Source organism: Medicago sativa, chromosome 5 (genome assembly GCF_051527215.1).
Source record: "Medicago sativa cultivar Bolivia chromosome 5, Bolivia_mono, whole genome shotgun sequence".
Classification (NCBI taxonomy): Eukaryota; Viridiplantae; Streptophyta; class Magnoliopsida; order Fabales; family Fabaceae; genus Medicago; species Medicago sativa.
The window spans coordinates 10988863-10995426 of NC_140753.1; the positions used below are offsets into that span (position 1 = coordinate 10988863).

The 6564-nt window shown below is 31.8% G+C and overlaps 1 long non-coding RNA gene across 1 annotated transcript; it reads right to left on the reverse strand.

Annotated features, from left to right (window-relative positions):
- Nucleotides 1–205: 205 nt before the first annotated feature.
- Nucleotides 206–6064, reverse strand: LOC146919962 (uncharacterized). The gene is made up of 9 exons (XR_015011637.1): nucleotides 5862–6064; nucleotides 5503–5651; nucleotides 5056–5118; nucleotides 3753–4699; nucleotides 3447–3585; nucleotides 2162–2301; nucleotides 1074–1160; nucleotides 946–961; nucleotides 206–622 (listed from the first exon to the last, which is right to left on the reverse strand). It is a non-coding gene; the product is annotated as an uncharacterized LOC146919962 (long non-coding RNA).
- Between the last annotated feature and the right edge of the window lie 500 nt (nucleotides 6065–6564).

Consider the following 6564-nt stretch of genomic DNA (forward strand, 5'->3'; position numbering starts at 1 on the left):
TGACGATGACACAAACAAAATCTAGATACGGTGCCTACAAAGGATACCTGAATCGGGAGATGAAGTGAATGCTCCAAACTTGAACAAAATAAGTTTGTCTTTATAAATTACTCCTATGTCACGTGTTTTGACCTAACCTGGAACATTTCATCAAAACTAGACCATCGACCCGTGCTAACGCACGGGTCATACAAAAGAACAAATATAGTGCAAATATGAAAGTAAATACTTACCTTGAATCGGAAAAATAGTATAATTCAACTCATAAAATAAATTGCCACAAACGTTTTTAATGTACCATATTAAACAATTTCCATGGCATCGACCCTGTTACAGAAAGGAAAAACACTGAATCCTAAATGTCTGATTCATGGAGATTGAAGAAATTCGATAACAAAGCAGATAGTCCCATCATTCGAGCAAGTTAAACAGCTTTAGTGTCGGTAGGCTCAATCTTGACACGAACAACCCTGATAGGTTTTGTAACCGATGCCTGACCAGCTTCACCATGTTCAACAGCCACAGAGTTAATGCCATCAGAGGACCTCTTAAGACTTGTCTTGCTGGTTGGTGTGTCAATCACAGAGGTATTGCTGCATGAGTCTTCAACCTCCTGTACATCCTGCAGACATTTGCGTAAAAAAATTTGTTTAAAACATAACTTGAATAGATATAAAATACCCACAAATTCTTTGAAAAAACAATACAATTGAGTTAATGTGAGTTTGAAAAATTACGTTGACTCCGCCATAGGATTGGATACACAGTTTTTTAATAGGGTACCTTAGAAATACATTATCTCAATAAGGCACTTAGTAATACTAAATGTATGCCTTTCACACTGAAGAATATAACATAATGCATTTACAATGTCATTAGATTGACTTCCAATGCATATATTGACCGATGGGTCTTGAAACAATAATGGCATCAAAATCTGCTCACCTAGCTCCCAATTCACCTGCCAACATTCAAAAAAATACAATTTGAGAAGCATGAGTGTTTATATTAACATATATAAGTAAACATTTAAATGTTCCATCCTGGAATATGCCTATTAAACTCGAACATACCAATAAACGTTATGTCTTTCAAGTGAACAAACGGATTGAGCAGCATGTATCGCAGATCAGTGGGTCTACAATGTCACCTGGTTTCATCTGTACGAAGCGTACATGGCTAATAACATCACACACAGACTGAATTCTCCGGCACAAATACAGGAACAAACAAAGGAATCACTCACAATACAATATCATTATACTATATACAATTTTGTTAAATCTCAAGTCACACTTTACCTGTCTCCATGCAAAAGTAGGATCTCAGCCACAACAGCAAAACTGATTTAATTTCACACTAAAATTACACATTGCAGAAAACTTCTGTATATACCACATTTGATGTAGTGTTGATGTAATTACCCTCTTCATCAATCAATATAATTTTCAGTCTGTTTCTTGATGTAATTATAAATACCAACATGATAATATAAAGATAATAGAAGATTCACTTTAATAAAAATAACATGATAAACATTGATCCACGTCTTTTTTTTTTGAAATAATCCACATCCTTTCTTGTATTACAAAAAAAAAAAGCATTGATCCACATCAATGATATGATGGTAGGAGTCATTTTTTTATGTTTTGGATCAAATTAAAGATATATTCAATTTCTTCTATAGACTCTATCGGAATGATATAAGATGTGTTCATGAATGTAAGAGAAGTATTGAATATGAAGTAAGAATAGAGATTTATGCTACTTGGAGAAATTGAATATTTATTTTTTAGGCAAGAAAACTCATCATTTCATTAAGAATAAAATCATGAATACAATTTGGTACAATCTCATAAACTTGAGGATTAGTTGTGTATCCACTCAAGCCACTCCATCAACTTGCCTCCTAGTAAGCTCTACCACAGAGTTTGTAAATACAGTTCAACTCAGATAAATCAGGTGTTGTGGGACGTGGAATTAACATGATCATCTACTATCGTAAAATCTAACTCCAAAATGATGTTATCAGTATTCAACTCATGAATCTGCTTTATAGCATAGTATAAACCATATGCTTCCCCTTTTGTTACACTTATTTTGGATCGGAGTCTAATAGATTTAACTTGAAGAAAATTACCACACACATCACGAAAATTACCATGATTGCAAGTTATGGCTCTATAGCAGCACCACTTACTAAGCTCCACATGTGATAGTGATGCTACAGGACAACCTCCATCGTGCATTTTTGTGCCTCTGCCATATTGATGAAGAAACATGACTTTCCATAAATAGATACTGAACAAAAGAAAACAAAAGACTTCTTCAATTTTTTGGTGAATTAGGACAGGATATAAAACAGATGCACACTTTCAAAACTTTTAGGTGATGCATATCTTTAAAAGCAGAGAGCAATATGAATATGAATGAATCCTAACACATTAGTAATGCACTACATTCAGAAAACATTTGTTAGCATGTGGGAAGGAGGCTTATCAAATATCATACTTTCACCAAGAGTACATATTGGAACTAACTTAAAATTAATTCAATGGAGTAAAAGATCATAATGACTTATCATAACTATACCTGCCCATAAATTATGATAGTAACAATTCCAAAATAGTTCAATGAAAAAAGAAATTGAAGAAAATTGTGAGAAGCAAAGCATGAATGATTGTAGTTTCCCCATAAATGTAAATGAAGAGGACTACACCAAACGATAAAGTGGGGAATCGAGAGTCATAAGCATTTAAAGAGTAGATAATCAACAACCTAATATTTTGAAAGTGAACAGATTTTTTTATTCATTAAAATGTTAGAAGTTAGTCAATGTCCATTTCTAAAGATCTTTAACTGAAAACTTTTATATGAACACTTGAGTTTTAAAATACTTTACAGAATCGGCCATCACATATCAGAGCTCACAACATGACCAAATCAAAGCGCTTAATTACCAAAACAAATCTTTCGCATGGAATATGTATTCAATTCTCACATCAATATAGCAACAATGAGTCAAAATAGACTTCTACAAAAAGAAAAAGATAAAAATTTAAAACATTCTTAAGTTGAACATTCTTTTCTTGATAAATTATCTATTCTTTTGGATCAAGTTGAACACTCCACATTTTAAGTGAAACACAAATTAAAGTTTTATTAAAATGCAAATAGTAGAGAAACATGAATGCTTACTTCATATAAGTTGAAAGTTAAACATACTGATGCTTATAAACCCCAAAAAGCAGCAATATCTTTTACACTATTTTATTAGACATGTCACAAAAGATACAAATATCTAATGTCATAACCATAGCACCAATGATAAAATATAAAACACTTATGCAGAAATTTCCTCATGAACCATTCACTTCCACAAAATAGACATAAAAATAAATATGCTTAAAAACCATTTACAGTACTTATATTTTGATTAAGCATACCTCATTCTTAATCATGCTCCACTTGTTTTTCTTAAGCCACTTCATCAAAATGTCTCTTTTGCAACAAAGACCTGCATAAATAATTCTTGTTGGTCCCATTCACGTAGCGTAATTTCCACTTTCAATGTGAATTTGAGCCCTACATAACAAAACAAAACATGACAATTACGAAAAGAGAGTTTGACCTCTCATGTAACAAATGTGAAAACTATAAGATTTGGAATGATTATTAATATTGAGAGTTATGAGTCAATTATAGTAAGATAAACCCACATACAAAAAAAAAAATCATCTAACACCAAATACCTTGACATGAATCTCTACCATCTAGGTATACACAATTTTCTGCACTATCTTCCAAACTTGCAATCAGAAGTGGTAAAATCAAAAGCCTCAATTAGAAAATCTCAAAAACACAAACTGATAAAAAATTGAGAGGGGACTTATAGAGGGAAGACATAAACACAACAAATAAAGAGCAGAAGAGAATCAAGTCTGATTCCATCCAATTCCTCAAAATGGACAACAATCATTCATTATAAGAACCAAATGTACCAAATCAACATAAAAAAAAACGATTAAACGACTTTTTAAATTGCATATCAAAGTAAATTTTGACTTTTAAGCTACCTAATTGCTATAAATTTGCACTGCTTTATAGCTTATAGAGCATCCTCATTGACTACCAAAGAACTAACCAAACATGATTCTTTTATTTACTTTGTGAGATTGCAATAAAAACATGAAAAAGAAAATAAAACTATAGCAACAACAATGGAGAATGATTTATGCAATAATTGCGGCATTGGAAAGAAAAACAGAAGTACATGATTGAAAGCCAAATCGAAATCAAATCAAAATCTAAATTGAAACTCCAAAATAGTGAGTTAATTTCAAAACCACAAATTCATAATCATTCGCGCGTTTCACTCACGAACGTCGGTGCCACTCTCGTCAATTTTGTACGGCAAGAACAACAAAACTTCCAATTCTCTCCTTCTATGCTACTGCCTTGCCTCCGAAAAAATTTGTGGCAAGATGGGAGTGATGGAGGCAGCGCCAATGGAGAGTTGGCTAATTTGCGGGTGGGTTTATTTTTCTAACAAAAAAAATATCACATTTCCATCCAGTCAATAATTAAATGGACAAAAATAAACATGAAAATCGATAAACTTACCCAGCCAGTCCATAATTAAGAGGACAAAAAAACCTTTATATAAGGCCTCTATTTTGCCACGACCAATGTCTGCGACCTTTATATAGGGTAAAAGTATTGAAGTAGAAAACGGACAATCGATTAGCTGATATCATGTATAGAAAAAAACACAAATGATATCTATATATGATTTGGACCTGTTAGAATAACGTTGATCAGTCTGTTATAACTATTTATGTTTTTGAAGAGGATCAGTCAGTTATAACTTCTGAGCATGAAATATATTGATTTTTTTTTGAAAGAATGGAATATATTGATTTGATAAAACATTTATAAACTATTTTCAAGACATGGAAGCTAAAAACTCAAACCCTAATTGTCATACCCTTAAATTAGAACATCAATAACAAATTTTCATTCACTTAATTAGAAAATGCATTTCACACGTCTCACCGGTTAAAAGTCTGTTTATAACAATTGATCAATCACCACAGCAGCTTCCAATTTATTGCACTTCTAAGTCAAATAAACCAAAAACATAAATAAACCAAGTTACAATAAAATTAACATAAAAAAAAGACCAAAAAATTGAATGGTAAAATTATAAAATTGAGTACATCAATCGCGCAAAATCAAAGTTCATAAACTAAAAACATTTGACAGGGTAGAAAAAATAATATTATTGGAACAATCCCAACTAATAAATCATTGATAGAGAAGAGAGTATGTATCTGTAAAGTGTACAAATGAAAATCACACCCTACATATCCCAATTGAAGCTATGCATCAATTGTGATTAGTCACTAAGGCAGAAACAATATGAACAATATTTGCAATTGAAAACACATTTGAAAACTTAAAATTGTCATGGCGCACCAAAAATACGGAGGTAGGATTTACCCTTCATCAAAGAGGCATAAATGTCAATGAAAGGTGCATAGTATCTGTTTATCGGCAAGAAGAAAGGGTTGGGGTTGGAATCAGAACTGGCTGCGGCGGAATCAACACCGGCTGTGGATCGGCCATAGTATCTGTTTATCGGCAACTACCTGCGATAAACCGATTGAGCAAGAAAAAAATTATCAATCAAAGAAAAAAAAAATCAAAACCGATTCGGCAACAATAACAGAACAGAAATCTCAATCGATTAAAACGAAAAGAAGAAAAATAATCGATTATGTGAATAGCATGCATATATTCGGAATCAAATTAGGGATAGAAGAGAAATTAGGGTTAGAGAATAGGAGTTGAAGACTAACAGTGGTGAGATCGAGAAGAAGATGAAATTGTGAGGAGGAGATTGTTTGAGAGAAAGCACAGTTCAGCGACTTTTTTAGGGGAAGAAGAAGAAGAATCACGTGAAAAAGAAGAAGAATCGCGTTGAAGAAGAAGAAGAATGGCGTTTGTGTTGTGTGTTATGCGGTTTTTTTTTATTATGTTTATCGGTTTAATTGTTTTGGTTAGGGTAAAACAGTAATTATATTGATTAGGGCTTAGGAAAAATTAGGGCTTCAAAATTGGCATGGGTTAGCTTTTATATATAGATATATATAGATAGATAGATATACTTCTATTGGTTGATTCTTGAAACTTAGAATAGGAAAAATCAAATCGCCCACAAAGTCAATTGTAGCCAAACTGACGTTAATTTTGGGTGAGTCTAATTTGTTAAAAATTAAATACTATTGAACAATATAATTATTTATTTATATTTGATTTAAAAAATTAAGAATAAACATTTTAATGTTTGGGGATTTGGCTCCTGTTATGAGAGTAGTTTTTTTTTGGTAGTTAGTAACCTAAGAAAATCAAACATTGATATTTTTAAAAAAGTTTAAATAAGTTTTTCGTCCTTATAAATATAACGAATTTTGATTTTAGTCCTTAAAAATTTAAACTAAATGTTTTCATCCTCACAAAAAAAAATTATTTTGTTATTGGTCCTTAATGGCCACTTTATGT